Below are 18869 nucleotides of genomic sequence, written 5' to 3' on the forward strand. Positions count from 1 at the left end.
TGACATCACCACCAGGACCCCCCAGGGCCCCAGGCACACCAACGAACAGGCTGACACCAGCTCCAAGACACCTTGGAACCCTCAGCCACACTGACCAGTGGGCCAACACCAACTGTGGGACACCCCAGACCCCACAACCAGCTGTGTCAGGATTGGGCACTGCCGACCAGCAGGCTAACATTAGATCCAGGACCCTCAGGCCCACAGCCGCCCTCCCTGGGACCCAGTTTCACTCACTGGTGGATCAGCACTAGCCCTGGGAACCCTTGGGGCTGCATGGACAGTCGCCTTGTGACCCAGCCCCACCCACCAGCAGGCAGCAGCCTCTGCACAAAGTAGGGCCTGGCAACCAACCAGACCATGCACCAGCCACACCTACCAGACTACCCATAGTAGTTAGCCTACCACAACAGAAGGGCCCACACACAGCCCACAAAGAGACACCACTAGAGCATATAGCTCTGCTGACTAGAGGAGTGTGCTGCTGGGATGCATAGGATGTCTCCTGCAAAAGGCCACTTCTCTAAGGTTGGGAAATGTTTCCAAACACATGGAGATAAGAATAGCAAATTAGGCAAAATTATGAGGCAGAACTAAATTCCAAATGAAGGAACAAGATAAAATCCCAGAAGAAGAACTAAGTGACGTGGAGATAAGCAATCTACTGGATAAAGAGCTCAAGGTAATGATTGTAAAGATGTTCAAAGAACTCGGGAGAAGAGTGGATGAACAGAGTGAGAGAATTTTTTTTAGTTTATTTTTTATTGAAGTATATTTGAATTACAGTGTTGTGTTAATTACTGCTGTACAGCAAAGAGACTCAGTTATATATATATATATATATATATATATATATATATATATATATTCTTCTTCATATTCTTTTCCATTATGGTTTATCACAGGATATTGAATATAGTTCCCTGTGCTACACAGTAGGACCTTCTTGTTTATCCATTCTATGTATACCAGTTTGCATCTGCTAATCCCAAACTCCCACTCCTACTCTCTCCAAACCCCTTCCTCCTTGGCAACCACCAGTCTATTCTCTATGTCCCTGATTTTGTTTCTGTTTCATAGATAGGTACATTTGTGTCATATTTTATTTTTTTATTATTATTTTTAAAATAAATTTAGTTATTTATTTATTTTTGGCTGCGTTGGGTCTTTGTTGTTGCGTGTGGGCTTTCACCAGTTGCAGTGAGTGAGGGCTACTCTTCGTTGCAGTGCGTGGGCTTCTCATTGCAGTGGCTTCTCTTGTTGTGGAGCATGGGCTCTAGGCACGCGGGCATCAGTAGTTGTGGCTTGCAGGCTCTAGAGCACAGGCTCCGTAGTTGTGGCCCATGGGCTTAGTTGCTCCACAACATGTGGCATCTTTCTGGACCAGGGCTCAAACCCGTGTTCCCTGCGTTGGCAGGTGGTTTCTCAACCACTGCACCACCAGGGAAGTCCCTGTGTCATATTTTAGATTCCACATATAAGTGATATCATATGGTATTTGTCTTTGTCTTTCTGACTTCCTTCACTTTGTATGATAATATCTTGTATCATCCATGTTGCTGCAAATGGCATTATTTCATTCTTTTTTTATGGCTGAGTAGTATTCCATTGTATATATGTACCACATCTTCTTTATCTATTCATCTGTTGATGGACATTTAGGTTGCTTCCATGTCTTGGCTATTGTGAATAGTGCTGCGGTGAACATAGGGGTTCATGTATCTTTTTGAGTTATAGTTTTGTCTGGATATATGCCCAGGAGTGGGATTGCTGGATCATATGGTAATTCTATTTTTAGTTTTCTAAGGAACCTCCATACTGTTTTCAACAGTGGCTGCACCAACTTACATTCCCACCAACAGTGTAGGAGGGTTCCCTTTGAGAGAGAGAATTTTTAAGCAAATAGTTTGAAAATATAAAGATGAACCATATAGAGCTAAAGAATACAATAACTGAAATTAAAAATACTCTAGAAGGAAGCAACAGTAAATTAGATGATACAGAGGAATGGATCAGTGTACTGAAAGACACAGTAGTGGAAATCACTCAAGCTGAACAGAGAAAAGAAAAAACAATAAGAAATGAGGACAGTTTAAGAAACCTCTGGGACAACATCAAACATACTAATATTCACTTTATAGGGGTCCCAGAAGGAGAAGAGACATAAAAAGGGGCAGAGAACACATTTGAAGACATAATAGTTGTAAACTTCCCTAACCCAGTAAAGAAAATAAACATCCAGGACGAGGAAGTACAGAGACTCCCAAACAGGATCAACCCAAAGAGGACCATACTAAGGCATATTTTAATTAAAATGGAAAAAATTAAAGATGAAGAAAATATTAAAAGCAGCAAAGGAAAAGCAACTAGTTACATATAAGGGAACGCCCATAAGCCTATCAGCTGACTTTTCAGCAGAAACTCTGCAGGCCAGAAGGGAGTGGCACTATATATTTAAAGTGATGAAAGGAAAAAACCTACAACCAAGAATACTCTACCAGACAAGGCTTTCATTCAGATTTTATGGAGAGATCAAAATTTTTACAGGCAAGCAAAATCTAAAAGAGTTCAGCATCATTAAACTGGCTTTACAAGAAATGTTAAAGGGACTTCTCTAAGTGAACAAGAAAAGGCTACAACTAGAAATATAAAAATTATGAGAGAAAAATTGGTAAAACTTTGGTAAAGGGAAATATACAGTAAAGGTGGTAGATCAACCATTTATAAAGCTAGTAAAAAGGTTAAAAGACAAAAGGAGTAAAATCATCTATAGCTACAATAAGTAGTTAAGGGACACACAGAACAAAAAGATGTAAAATATGATGCCAAAAACAGTAAATGGAGGGGGGGAGCATAAAAATACAAGGTTGTTAAAGTGCATTTGACTTAAGAGATCAGCAACTTAAAATAGTCATGTATATGTATAGATTGTTATATATAAACCTCATGGTAACCACAAACCAAAAATCTATAATAGATACACACACATAAAAGAGAAAGGAATCCAAACATAACACTAAAAATAGTCATCAAATCACAAGGGAAGAAAGCAAAAAAAGAAGAAAGGAACAAAAAAGAACTACAAAAACAACCTGAAAATAATTAACAAAATGGCAGTAAGTATATACCAAATATAATTAATTTAAATGTAAATGGACTAAATGTCCAATCAAAAGACATAGAGTGGCTGAATGGATACAAAAATAAGACCCATATATATGCTGCCTACAAGAGACTCACTTCAGATCTAAAGACAGAGATTGAAAGTCAGGGGATGAAAAAAGGTGTTCCATGCAAACAGAAACAAAAAGAAAGTTGGGGTAGCAATACTTACATTGGACAAAATAGGCTTTCAAACAAAGACTGTAAAAAGAGACAAAGAAGGGCATTACATAATGATAAAGGGATCAATCCCAGGAGAAGATATAACAACTGTAAATATATTGACATATGCACCCACCATGGGACCATTTAAATATGTAAAGCAAATATTAACAGACATAAAGGGAGAAACTGTCAGTAAGAATAATAGTAGGGAACGTATACACGCCTAGTTAAAGGACAGATCATTGAGACAGAAAGTCAATGAGGTAACACTGACCTTAAATGACACATTAGAGCTGATCAACTTAATAGATGTTATAGAATATTCCATCAAAAATCAGCAGAATACACATTCTTTTCAAGTGCACAAGGAACATTCTACAGGGTAGATCACATGCTAGGCCACAAAACAAGTCAGTAAATTTAAGAACATTGAAATCATATCAAACATCCTTTCTGACCACAGTACTTTGAGACTAGGAATCAACTACTAGGAAAAAACTGAAAAATCCACAAACACTTGGAGGCTAAACAATATGCTACTAAACAACAAATGGGTCACTAAGGAAATCAAAGAAGAAACAAAAAAATATCTGGAGACAAATGAAAAATGAACACACAATGATCTATAACCTATGGATGCAGTAAAAGCAGTTCTAAGAGGGATATTTACAGCAATACAACCTCTACCTTAGGAAACAAGAAAAATCTCAAATAAACAACCCAACCATACATCTAAAGGAACTAGAAAAAGAAAAACAAACATAACCCAAAGTTAGTAAAAGGAAAGGAATCATAAAGATCAGAGCAGAAATAAGTGAAATAGAAACTAAAAAACAGTAGAGAAGATCAATGAAAATAGGAGCTGGTTCTTTCAAAAGATAAAATTCATAAGCCTTTAGCCAGACTCATTAAGAAAAAAGAGAGAGAGAGCCCAAATCAATAAAATCAGAAATAAAAAAGGAGAAGTCACAACCAACACCACAGAATTATGAAGGATCATAAGAGATTACATGAACAACTCTACCACAATAAAATGGACAATCTAGAAGAAATGGACACATTTCTAGACATGTACAATCTCCAAAGACTGAACCAGGAAGAAATAGAAGATATGAACGGACCAATTACTAGTACTGAAATTGAATCAGAAAAAAAAAAAAAAAAACCTCCCAGAAAACAATAGTTCAGGACTAGATGGCTTCACAGGTGAATTCTATCAATTTAGAGAAGAGTCAACACCTATCTTACTCAAACTATACCAAAAAATTGCAGAAGAAATGCTTTTGAACTCATTCTATGAGGCCAGCATCACCCTGATACCAAAACCAGGCAAAGATATCACACAAACAAAAAGAAAATTACAGACCAACATCACTGATGTATATAGATGCCAAAATCTTCAACAAAATATTAGCCAACCAAACCCAACAATACATGAAAAAGATCATACACCATGAACAAGTGAGATTTATCCCAGGGATGCAAGGATGGTTCAATATCTACAAATCAATCAGTGTAATACAACACATTAAAAAAAATGAAGACTAAAAATCATATGATCATCTCAGACACAAAGATGCACAAAAAGCTTTTGACAAAATTCAACATGCATTTATGATAAAAATTTTCAACAAAGTGGGTATAGAGGGAACATACCTTAATATAATAAAAGCTGTATATGACAAGCCCACAGCTAACATCATACTAAGTGGTAAAAAGCTGAAAGCATTTCCTTTAAGATCAGAAGCAAGACATGGATGCCCACTCTCACCATTTTGTTCAACATATTATTGGAAGCCGGGGTCACAGCAATCAGAAAGAAAAAGAAATAAAGTAATTCAAATTGAAAAGGAAGAAGTTAAACTGTCACTGTTGACAGATGACATGATAGTATACATAGAAAATCCTAAAGACACCACCAAAAAGACTATTTGAAGTCATCAGTGTATTTGGCAAAGTCGCAGGATACAAAATTAATACATCTGTTGCATTTCTATACAGTCACAACAAACTCTCAGAAAGAGAAATTAAGAAAACAATCCCATTTGCAATTGCATAGAAGAGAATAAAATACTTAGGAATAACTCCAACTAAGGAGGTAAAGACCTGTACTTGGGAAACTATAAGACACTGATAACAGAAATTGAAGACAACACAAACAAATGGAAAGATACACCATGCTCATGGATTGGAAGAATCAACACGTCAAAATGATGATAGTACCCAAGGCAATGTACATATTCAATACAATCCCAATCAAAATACCAATGATATTTTTCACAGAATTCGAACAAATAATTCTAAAATTTGTATGGAAACACAAAAGATCCCTAAATAGCAAAACAATCTGGAGAAAGAACAAAGCTGGAGGTATCACACTCATGATTTCACACTATACTAAAAAGCTACAGAAATCAAAACAGTATGGTACTCACCACAGAAATACAAAGGATCATAAGAGATTACTACGAGTCAATAAAATGGACATCCTAAGAAATGGACAAATTCTCAAACAGGTACAATTTCCCAAGACTGAACCAGGAAGAAATAGAAAATATGAACAGACCAATTGCAAGTACTGAAATTGAATCAGTAATTTAAAAACTCCCAACAAGCAATAGTCCAGGACCAGATGACTTCACAGGTGAATTCTACCAACCATTTAGAGTTAACATCTATCCTTCTGAAATCTATTCCAAAAAATTGCAGAGGAAGGAACACTTCCAAATTCATTCTATGAGGCCAGCATCACCCTCATAACAAAATCAGACAAAGATATCACACAAAAAAGAAAATTACAGGCCAATATCACTGCTGTACATAGATGCAAAAATCCTCACCAAAGTACTAGCATACCGAATCCAACAGTGTATCAAAAGGATCACACACCATAATCAAGTGGGATTTATCCCAGTGTTGCAAGGACTTTTCAATATCCACAAATCAATCAGTGTGATAAACCACATTAAAAATTGAAGAAAAAATATAAGATGATCATCTCAGTAGATGCAGAAAAAGCTTTTGATAAAATTCAACATCCATTTATGATAAAAACTCTCAAAAAAGTGGGTATAGAGGGAATCTACCTCAACATAATAAAGGCCATATATGACAAGCTCACAGCTAACATTATACTCAATAGTGAAAAGCTGAAAGCATTTCCTCTAAGATCAGGAACAAGACAAGGATGCCCACTGTGGCAACTTTTATTCTGCATAGTTTTGGAAGTCCTAGCGACAACAATCAGAGAAAAAGAAATAAAAGGAATCCAAATTGGAAAAGAAGAAGTAAAACTGTCACTATTTGCAGATGACATGATACTATACATGGAAAATCCTAAGGACACCACCAGAAAACTACTAGAGCTCATCAATGAATTTGGTAAATTTGCAGGAAACAAAATTAATATAAAGAAATCTGTTGCATTTCTATACACAACAATGAAATATCAGAAAGAGCAATTAAGGATACAATCCCATTTACCACTGCATAAAAAAGAATAAAATATCTAGGAATAAACCTACCTAAGGAGGCAAAAGACTTGTACTCAGAAAACTATGAGACACTGATGAAAGAAATTGAAGATGACACAAACAGATGGAAATATAGAATGTTTTCTTGGATTGGAAGAATCAATATTGTTAAAATGACCATACTACCCAAAGCAATCTACAGATTCAATGCAATCCCTATCAAATTACCAGTGGCATTTTTTTACAGACCTGGAGCAAAAAATATTTAATTTGTTGGGAAACACATAAGACCCCAAATAGCCAAAGCAATCTTGAGAAAGAGGAACACAGCTTGAGGAATCAGGCTCCCTGACTTCAGACTATAGTACAAAGCTACAGTAATCAAAACAATATGGTACTGGCACAAAAACAGACACATAGATCAGTGGAACAGGATAGAAAACCCACAAATAACCCCACACCCTTATGGTCAATTAAGCTATGACAAAGAAGGCAAGAATATACACTGGAGAAAAGACAGTCTCTTCAATAAGTGGTGCTGGGAAAACTGGACAGCTATATGTAAAAGAATGAAATTTAGAACATTCTCTAACATCATTTACAAAAATAAATTCAAAGTGGATTAAAGACCTAAATATAAGACCAGATACTCTAAAACTCCTAGAGAAAAACATAGGCAGAACACTCTTTGACATAAATCACAGCAATATTTTTTTAGATCTGTCCCAGAGTAATGGAAACAAAAATAAAAATAAACAAATGGGACCTAATTAAACCTAAAAGGTTTTTCAAGGCAAAGGAAACATAAACAAAATGAAAAGACAACCTACTGAATGGGAGAAAATATTTGCAAATGATGCGACTGACAAGGGATTAATTTCCAAAGTATACAGACAGCTCATACAGCTCAATATAAAACAACAACAACAACAACCCAATCAAAAAATGGGCAGCAAACCCAATAGACATTTCTCCAAAGAAGCCATACAGATGGTCAAGAGGCACATGAAAAGATGCTCAACATCACTAATTGTTAGAGAAATGCAAATCAAAACTACAATGAGGTATTACCTCACACCAGTCAGAATGGCCATCATTAAAAGCGACAAATAATAAATGGTGGAGAGGGTGTGGAGAAAAGAGAACTCTCCTACACTGCTGGTGGGAATGTACATTGGTGCAGCCACTAGGGAGAACAGTATGGAAGTTTCTTAAAAAACTAAAAATAGAGTAGTTCCCATATGATCCATCAATCCCACTCCTGGGCATATATCCAGAAAAGATGAAAACCTGATTCAAAAAGATACATGCACCCCAACGTTCATAGTGGCACTATTTACAATCTCTAAGACATAGAAGCAACCTAAAAGTCCATTGACAAATGAATAGATAAAGAAGATGTGGTATATATATATATATATATATATACACACACACACACACAATGGAATATTAGCATAAAAAGAATGAAATAATGTCATTTGAAGCAACATCAATGGAGCTGGAGATTATCATATTAAGTGAAATGGAACCTAGGAAAATGACACAAATGAACTTTTTTACAAACAGAAATAGACTCACAGACATAGAAAACAAACTTATGGTTATCAAAGGGGAAAGGCTGGGGAGGGATAAATTTGGAATTTGGGATCAACAGATACAGAGTACTATATATAAAATAAACAACAAGGACCTACTGTATAGCACAGATAACTATATTCAGTATCTTGTAATAACCTGTTATGGAAAAGAATCTGAAAATAATATAACTGAATCATTTTGCTGTACACCTGAAACATTGTAAATCAACTATAGTTCAACAACAACAAAGTAGCAGTATGGTTACTTTGGCACAAAAAACAGACATGCAGGTCAATGGAACAGAATAGAGAGCCCAGAAGTGAACCCACACTTATATGGGTGATAAGTCTACAACAAAGGAGGCAAGAATACACAGTAGGGAAAAGAAAGCCTCTTCAATCAATGGTGTAAAAATTGTGAAAATCGGACAGCTACGTGCAAATCAAACTGGAATACTCTATCACACAATGCACAAAAATAAATTCAAAATTGATTAAAGAGTTAAATGTCAGACCTGAAACCATAAACCTTCTAGACGAAAACATAGGCAGTAAGCTATTTGACATTGGTTTAGTAATATTTTTTAGGATATGTCTCCTCAGGCAAGGGAAACAAAAGCAAAAATCAGCAAATGAGAGTACATCAAACTAAAAAGCTACTGCACAGCAAAGGAAACTATCAACAAAATGAAAAGGCTGCCTACTGAATTGGAGAAGATATTTGCAAATCATATATCTGATAAGGGGTTAATGTCCAAAATACACGAAGAACTCATACAACTCAACATCAAAAAAATGAACAACCAGTTAAAAAACAGGTATAAGACCCGAAATATTTTCCCAAAGAATACATACAAATAGCCAACAAGCACATGAAAAGATGATCAACATCAGTAACCATTGGGTAAATGCAAATCAAAACCACAATGAGATATCACCTCATACCTGTCAGAATGGCTATTACCAAAAAGACAACAAATAACAAATGTTGGCAAGGATGTGGAGAAAAGGGAACACTTGTATACTGTTGGTGGGAATGTAAGTTGGTGTAGCCGCTATGGAAAACAGTACAGAGTTTCCTCAAAATATTAAAAATAGATCTGCCATATGATCTAGCAATTTCACTCCTGGGTATTTATCTGAAGAAAATAAAAACACTAATTAGAAAAAATATATGCACCCCTATGATCATTGCAGCATTATTTACAATAGTCAAGATATGGAAGCAACCTAAGTGTCCATAGATAGATGAATGTATAAAAAGATGTGGTTGTATATGTAATATGAATATTACTCAGCCATAAAAAAGAATGAAATCTAGCCATTGTGACAATGTGGTTGGACCTAGAGAGTATTATGCTACGTGAAATAAGTTAGACAGAGAAAGAATTACTGTATCATTTCTTAAAAAACAAAACAAAGGAACAAACATAAAACAACAGAAACAGAGTTATAGATACAGAGAACAAGCAGCTGTTTTCCAGAGGGGAGGTGGGTGAGGGAAGGAAAGAAGGTAAGGGAGATTAAGAGGTACAAACTTCCAGTTCCAAAATAAATGAGTCATAGTATGAAATGTACAGTGTGGGGCATATAGTCAATAACTATGTAATGTTTTTGTATAGTGACTTATCGTGACTAGACTTATTGTGGTGATCATTTTGAAATGTATATAAATATCGAATGACTATTTTCTGTAATAGGAACTAACATTATGGGTCAATTATACTTCAAAAACAAGCAAACAAACAAACTTATAGAAAAAGAGATCAGATTTGTGGTTACTAGAGGTGGGGTTGGAGGGAGGGTGAATTGGATGAAGGGAGCCAAAAAGCACAAACTTCCAGTTATAAGATAGAGAAATACTAAGAATGTAATGTACAACATGATAAATATAATTAACTCTGTTGTGTGTTATTAGTGAAAGTTGTTAAGTACATCCTAAGAGTTATCACAAGGGAGAAAAATTTTAAATTTCTTTAGTTTTGTATCTGTATTAGATGGATGTTCACTAAACTTACTGTGGTAATCATTTCATGATGTATATAAGTCAATCATGCTGTACACCTTAAACTTGTAGAGTGTGGTATGTCCATTATATCTCGATGAAACAAAATAAAAATATAAATGTGCTCAGGATCTCCTGTGGGAGCTTCCTAGCTGAGGTCAGCCACAGACAGAGAAAATGGAGGCACTTTTTCCCAGGGGTGATGTGGCCTGCTCAGACTTGTTGTTGTGTTGAAGGATGCCTGTCAGTATAGATTCTCCCAAGAGCAGACCCTGCGATAGGGCTGGGATGCCGGTAATTGACTTGGGAGGTGATCCCAGGAAATAGAAGTGAAGAAATGGGGAAAGCAAGCTATGGAAGGGGGAGTAGTCAATACCAATTACTGCCATGAACAACTGGGGCTCCATCCTGCTGGGAACCCACTGAGAAACTTTGTGGAACAGCCTCAACACTGTCCTCCTAAATGATGAGGAAACTGGAGTAAATTACCCACTGACTTCCATCCCCCCCTCTGCTTATAGATCACCATAAGGAAATCGTTATGTCTGCACAGAAGGTGAGCTGCCTAGCTCATCTCCTGCCTCTATCATGACCACCACCATTAAAACAGCACCATCACCACAATTTCTGCCCCTCCTGAGTTCTCCCACCCAACTGTGTCACTACCTTTTCTCTTTGCTGTGTTTTTAGGTCTGAGCTTGAAAGAGGAAGTGAAGCGGGAAGATACCTGCCTACAACCCATTCTAGGAAAAAGGAACTATAGTGGTGTGCTTCATCCATTTTCAATGTATCCAGTCCACCCAAATAACTCTTAACCACTCTCACCTCATCCCAAAGCAAGGGACTGGAAAGAGGGAGAAGGCAAAAAAGCAGGCAGGCTTTCTGGAATGACTTCTGTCATCACAGAGTCATAGAAGCAGAGCTAGAAGGGATGAGCTCTGGCATTAGAAAGATGACAGTATATTTTGCTTCTCCCACGACTGCAACACCTCCTCTAGGCAACCTTCCCTGGTTTATCTTGAATTTCTGCCCTTCTGACCTACATGATCATAATTGGGGCTCAGCCTTTCACGCCCTCAGAGGCAGACTAAGGCTATGACTGGGAGAAGAAGCTTGAACTCTGTAGAGGGGAGTATCCTCCATGGGGAGATACAGCTTCTATTGCAGGCCCCTGGCTCCCTTACCTGGAGCTCTCACTCACCTGTCTGTCACCCACAGGAGCTCACAAGGAGAGGAATGTTAGGAGGTAATAACTTCCTAATGTCACCAGGGTTGTTTGTTTGTTTTTTTTTCCAGGTTAAGATGCTGAATTGAACCCACACATCTAATTTTGCTCCCTCCTGAAACCCACTACAACTTATGTAAAAGGATTGTTTTTTAAAAAGATAGAAATGAGGACAGAGAGAACAGAAGATACAGGAGCATAAAAGAATTTTGGAAGATGGACAACAGATGAATGAGTGCTAATTGACTTAGCAGTCGCAAGAAAACTGACATCCAGCGAAAGCTAAGAACAGGCCTGCTTTCATGGCAAAATCCTTAAAAAAAAAAAAAAAAAAGGAATTGGCAGTTTTAGATACCTCTGGAACTGCATAAGCCAAAAATCAGGAGAACTAGGTGAAAGGTAACTAAGAAGCAGTTAAAGTCCTAGTTCTTCTCTCACCCTCCATGCTCAGGGCTCCTCTCCCACCAGGCGGAGGGCTGGAGATTTAGTCTCTTGAGAGGGTAAAACAGAGGGTCTCTGGACTGGAGGCACCAAGCACAGCTGAGGACAAAGGTTTCATGTGTAGAACAGTGGCATAAAGTGAACATTTACTCACTGCAGGCTGAGATCCTCAGCTTTCTTTTCTATTTACTTCCAAATCACTAGCAGCTATTCTCCACCCCTCTTCTTTGGAACTCTGACTAGTCAAAAAAGAAAGAACTAAGGATACTGGCTTTCGTGTTTCCAATAAATGACCACCTATGTCTCCCAGCAGTAAATTCTGAGTTGACAAGCCTGACTCCTGCACTGAGGGCTCCCAATAAGCTTTTCAGGCCTTTACTCTTAAGAGCAGATGGCCAAATTTCATATCTTAGGTTCTTAGAAACAGAGGCTGAGATGAGGATTCAGGTGCACATGATTTATTGAGGGTGGGCTCTCTGGAGAAGCCTCCTCCTCCTCTCATTTCCCACCTCTTCTCCCTCAGAAGCAGCAGGAGAAGAAGCTGAGCAAGGATGTGGTCTCAGCTGGAGTCTAGCCTCAGTCAGATCCCACAGAGAGCTCTGAAATGTGAATTGCACTACAGAGTTGATCTCACCTTGAAACAAGAGGGCTCTTTTGTACCCACATATGAATCGGTCACTGGCTGCAGGCTGCCAGAAAAGAGACCATAACCTCCCAGGAAAGGCAGCTTCTGGCTGAGGACAATTCTCTAGCGAAGGGGACTGCTCTGATCCATTAACAACCAACATTCACAGCCGCCGGGGGTATGGGCAGGACACTAATAACATCCACTGCAGAATACCATATATCTGAGGAAATGGCTAACATGGAAAATAGGGAACAAATAATAAAACAAATCAAAACAAACAAACTAACAATCAAGATAAACAGAAAAAAGCAACTTGGAAGAAACCAAGACTTACTTTCAAGAATAACAGAGGATATTACAGCCATGAAACAAGAATAAGGTGATATTTTAAAAGACAAGAAACAAAAATATGCTTTTAAAACAAACAGAAAAATGATAGCAGAAATGAAAAACTCAATAGATTGTTTGGGAAGTAAAGTCTGGGTTGTCTCCCAGAAAAATAAAACCAAAATGCAAAACAATGAAAAATAGGAAAGAAAAGAGGAATGTAGGAGGAAGAGTCTAGAAGGTTTAACATCTGAATAACAGGCATTCCAGAAGGAGAGGGGGGAAATTATTAATGAAATAATTCAAGAAAAATTTCTCAAACTGAAAAGAACACAAATTTCCAGTTTGAAAGGGCCCACCATATACCTAGTTCAGTAGGAAAAAATAGTCCCACCAAGGCAGATACTTGTGAAATTTCAGAACCCTGGGGACAAAGAGCAGATTCCACAATCTTGAATAGAGAAAAAAAGAGTCATATACGAAGTCTCAAGAATAGAATGGCTTCAGACCACTCTTCACTGAAACTGTTCCAACACCACTGGAAGGTAGAATACTAGAGTAATAGCTTCAAGATTCTAAAAGAAAATGGTTTCCAATGTAGAATTTTATAACCAGGCAAACTATATCGATCAAGAAGCAAGTAGAATAACACAATTTCAGATATGCACAATCTCATGCTTCCTTTTCTAGTAAATAACTGAAGGATGTGTTCTACCAAACCAAGGTAGTAAACCAAAGAGGATACAGGAAGCAAGGGATCCAACACAGTGGGGAGGTTTGGGAATCCCCATGAGGTTGATATTGGGTGAACCAAGAGGATTGGAGGAGAGAGACTCAAGACATGGATATGTTAAGGACTGTCATCACCAAGATGACACTGCCATTGTGCAATCTTTATAATCAGTTTTCCTTAGAGGCACAGACCTTTGAGGTAAATTGGCTAAATGACAGAGACTCCACTTATTGATGGAAAGAGAACTATACTAATACTGTTGCGGCTTGGCATTCAGTCCTGGCTTTGTCTTGAAGTTGCTGTGGGAGGGTCTCCTTCCCTCCCTGGACCTCAGGATCCTCCTCTGTAAGTGTCAAGGATAGACTATGTGAATTCCATGTGTCTTTAAGGCTATCTGTGCCTCTGTGAAATTTATTCTTCATAGTATACAGTTCTATGGGTTTTGAAAAATGCATAGTCATGTAATCACCTCCACAATTATGCTGCAGAATAGTTCCATCACACTAAAAAATGTTCTCATGCTACCCTTCTGTAGTCAACCCGCTCCTTTTAATCCCTTGAAACCACTGATCTATTCTCTATCCTTACAGTTCTACCTTTTCTAGAATGTCATATAAATGGAATCATACAGTATGAAGCCTTTTGAGTCTGGCTTCTTTTATTTAACACAATGCATTTGGTTTGACATACTGACCAGCACTTACCACTGATCTTGTTTTTAGTTCTTCCCCAAAGCAGACTCTGAAACAAGAATTCAAATGCAAGAAGTGTGGGAAGTGATCCCAGAAAGTACCAGTTGGTGAATGAAGAACTGATATAGGGAAGGGGAGGAAGCCAATACAGGGTGTGTTTTTTCAAGTGAGATATCACTGTGGGCAACAAATTCTAACCTCTTGGGACTTTGGGATCCAGTGCAGAACACACACTACAGAGATGTCTGGTCCAAGGGGTGAAGAAGCTGGGATATTTATCCACCAACTCCCTGTTCATCATTGATTGAGGGTTGCTAGAAGCCTTAATTCTCCAGCACTTCTGGCTTGCCTGGTACATGGACCAAACATGTTCCTTCGGAGAGAAAAAAAAAAAAGCCCTAAGGCAGAATATAGGCAGTTACAGGTGTTCATAGTAAGCAGCATTTGGTGTGTAGAGGTGAGTGCCAAGGGGATGTATGGGGTGCCGACAGCATCAACTACACCCTGCCACCTCCAATGAAAGAGTGAAGCTCTCATATACCACAAAACAACTTCAGAGAAGGAGCCTTGGGGGATTCTGAAGTGGGAACCTGAGAAGACAGTCAGGACAATGAACCTAGGGTCCCATTGGAAGAATTCTAAGGATGGGGACCTTTTGCCTTGAGAGTAGAAAAGGGCCTCTGAGAGGTAGGACTATACTACCTGAGGACTGATGGACACCACCCAAAAATAAGGCTATGTTCCCACTGCTAAATCTCACCCAGGCCACCTACCCTCTCCTCCATTAGAGTCAATCCCCTGATGTGAACATTAGGGACTTTTCTCTAGACAGTTCATAAAACTGGCTTTTATTATTTACTTAGAACCCTTAGCTCTTTTCTTCTAGCAAATTATTGGTGTAATGGATGTGCATCTCGGCAGAAAAATGCAGATGTGCAAGAATATCTTTCAATTTCCACAATCTAAATCGAACTCAATTTCTACTGCAATCTTCGTTTTGTGTTGGTGTCACCTTAATCTCAGTCAGTTGTTGCCCAAGTTTCCAGGATGCTTTCAGAAATCCAAAGTGTTGGCAGGTGGCTTCTGGTCTGTATCATCACTGTCCACGTCAGCATCATACAAGATATGCTCTTTCAACCTTGTCTTTGCTGGTCAGTTCACACAAGCCCTTGCTGGCCTAACCCTCATCGTTGACTGAATGATTCCCAGCGGGCTAGGTGTCTCTCAGCCAACTCCTGTGCCCCTATTGATTCACAGGATATTCTAATGTTCTGTGATGGGCCAAAGGGACTTGGTGGATTCTCCAGACTTTCTGGGCTATTAAAAAATGTACACAACTCATTCTATTAGTTCCATACTTTGCTGGCTCTTGGGAGTCCTCACAGGGCTGGCTCAACCTGCCATGTACAAACAGCCAACTCTACTGGGAGGTCTTACTGCCGTCCTGAGCTCTACCCAGGGTTCTCTCTGCACTTGGATTTCCCACACTGATCTGGGTTTCACTGAGGAAAGAAAATAAGATATAGAGTCCCTTTTTTCAGACACTCACCATCACGTAATTCTCCTCACTACCAGTGTGGGGATTTATTCTGGTGTAGGTATGTATGAGTGAGTGCTTGCTCTCAAGTCAAATGCATTCTCTCAAACATGTTATATTGTCTACACATGTATTCCTCTAGGTTTCTTTCCAGTGGACTTTTAATTTTGAGATAATTGTAGGTTCACGTGAATCTGTAAGTAATAATACAGAAAAATCTTTGTATCCTTCACCTGTTTTCCCCCAGTGGTTACATATTGCGTAACTATTGACATTAATATGATATACCAATATTACTCAGTTTTCTGTTTATAAGCGTTTGTGTGTGTATGTATTTAGTTTTATGCGATTTATCACAGATGTAGATTCTTATAATCACTGCCATACTTGAGATTACAAAACTATGTGATCACAAAGCTCCCTTATGCTGTCCTTTTATAGCCACACCTACATTCTTTCCACCTCACTCCCCCCAAGCTGTCCCTAACTCTCAGCAACTACTAACAGATTCTCCATATGAGTACTTTTGTCATTTCAAGTATGTTATATAATGAAATCATACAATATGTAACCTTTGAGGTTTATTTACACAGCATATTCCCTGGAGATTCATCCAAGTTGTGTGTATCAATAGTTCGTTCCCTTTTATTACTGAGTACTATTCCATGGCATGGATGTTCCACAGTTTATTTAACCATATGCATATTGAAGGACATTCAAATTGTTTCCAGTTTTGACTATTAAGAGTAGTCAAAACAATACAATAGTGATGAACATTTGTTTACAGTTTTTTGTGTGAATATGATTTCTCTGGGATAAATGCCCAGGTGTGCAATTGCTGAGTCATATGGAAGTTGCCAAATTGTTTTCCAGAGTAGCTGTACCATTTTGCATTCCCACCAGTAATGTATGAGTGATTCAGATTCTCTGTATTCTTGTTAGCATTTGGTGTTGTCACAACTTTTAATTTTAGCCATTCTGGTAGGTGTGTAGTGATATCTCATTGTAGTTTTACTTTGCATTTTCCTAATGGCTAATGATATTGAATTTTTTTTCATTTACTTATTTGCCATCTGTATATCTTCTTTGGTGAAATGTTTGGTCAGATCTTTTGTTCATTTTCGAATTGGATTTTGTGGGGTTTTCTTTGTTTTTGTTTTGTTTTTACTGTTGAGTTTTGAGAGTTCTTTATATATTCTAGATAGTAGTCTTTTTTGTTGGATATGTGATTTGAAAGTATTTTCTCCCAGTCTGTGGCTTTTCTTTTCATCCTCTTAAAGTGTCTGTCAAAAAGTTTTTAATTTTGATGAAGTCCAATTTATCAAAAATTTTCTTTTATGGATTGTGCTTTTGATGTCAAATTTAAGAACTCTTTACCCAGCCTTAGATCCTGAGATTTTCTCCTAAGTTTTTTCCTAAAAATTTTATTTTACGTTTAAGTCCATGACTCATGACTCATTTTGAGTTAATTTTTGTATAAGACGTGATATTTAGATTGAAGGTTTTGTTTTGTTTTGTTTTTTGCCTTTGGATGTCCAATTGTTCCAGCACCATTTGTAGAGAAGGCCATCCTCCTTCTGTTGAATTGCTTTTGCACCTTTGTAAGAAATCAGTTGGGTATATTTGTGTGTGATCTGTTTCTGGGTTTTCTATTCTGTTCCATTGATCTATGTGTCTATCCTTTTGTCATATTTTGTATGTATGATTTCAATCATTTTAAATTAGTTGAGGTTTGTTTTATGGCCCAGGATATGGTTTATCTTGGTGAATATTCTATGAATTCTTTTTTTTTCCGCCGATGAGTGTCGTGGCTGTCGTGCCTTCTAGACCTCGGCTCTCTGGTCCTGATGGGCTCGCTCGAGAAAGTAACTGTCGGCCGCCAAGCCAGCCGCCGACACCCAGACCCCACAGCTGGCGTTACCTACACCCTCCCCTCCGCCCGGCCGCGGCCCGCCCCTATGAATTCTTGAAAAGAATGTATGTGCTGCTATTACTGGTTGCAGTATTTTTTATATGCCAATTATTTCCTTTTGGTTGATGGTGTTGTTGAGTTTTTCTACATCCTTATTCATTCTCTAATGATTTAATCATCTGCTGAGAATGGGGTTGAAGTCTCCACTTATAATTGTGGGTTTGCCTTTTTCTCCTGTCAACTCTATCAGCTTTTGCTTCATATATTTTGAGACTCTTTTTTGCATGCACACATTTAGGATCCTTGTGCTTTCCTGGTGGATAGGTCTTTTTTTCTTCTCTTTTCTTTTTTTTTTTTTGATCCTTTTATTCTTATGTAATGTCGCTCTTTGTCTCTAGCAGGAAAATTATTATCCCCATTTGCAGATGAGGAAACTGAAGTGTGAAAGAATTTAAAACTAGGTCTAAAAATGAAGGAAATAGAAAATCACCACTAGGCCAACCCTACAGTAGTAACAGTTGCAGGCAAGATCCATTGATGGTTGCTAAAGTTAGTGGATGAAAATTTGATGAGAAACAAAATCCAAAAGTATGTCCTCAGCATATTTATTAATCATAAAGGAAAAATATAAAAGTGGAGAATTCTGGCTGACACCACTTTAACCAAGGGATCAAGGTTATTAAGATCAGTAGTAATAACAATATTGACGTTACATACCCCCTGACGTGAAGGGTACACTATTGCTTCTCACCTCAATCTAATCATGATGAAACACCAGGTAAACCCAAATTGAGAGACAGTATACAGAGTCCCACAGAGATGCCTGGATTAGAACCCAGAGCCCATACTCTTTACACTCTAGTCAGGAGAGGTATGGAAGCCAAGGATATGGGAGTGTCTCCTTTCTGAGTGGCATGTACTCACTTCACTGCTGACTGGACATACACTCACCTCACTGCTCGGGACTCACTACTTCAGTGTGCTCTGTG

The 18869-nt window shown here is 38.0% G+C and overlaps 1 protein-coding gene across 1 annotated transcript in view; it reads right to left on the reverse strand.

Annotated features, from left to right (window-relative positions):
- Nucleotides 1-17747, reverse strand: part of RNF24 (ring finger protein 24) — a 169114-nt gene extending 151367 nt beyond the window's left edge. The window contains exon 1 of the mRNA XM_082431926.1: nt 238-17747. The gene's annotated coding sequence lies outside the window, so the exon portion shown is untranslated. The remainder of the gene's footprint in view (nt 1-237) is intronic.
- Between the last annotated feature and the right edge of the window lie 1122 nt (nt 17748-18869).

The sequence above is a fragment of the Balaenoptera physalus genome (genome assembly GCF_965194825.1).
Source record: "Balaenoptera physalus genome assembly, chromosome: 16".
Lineage (NCBI taxonomy): Eukaryota > Metazoa > Chordata > Mammalia > Artiodactyla > Balaenopteridae > Balaenoptera > Balaenoptera physalus.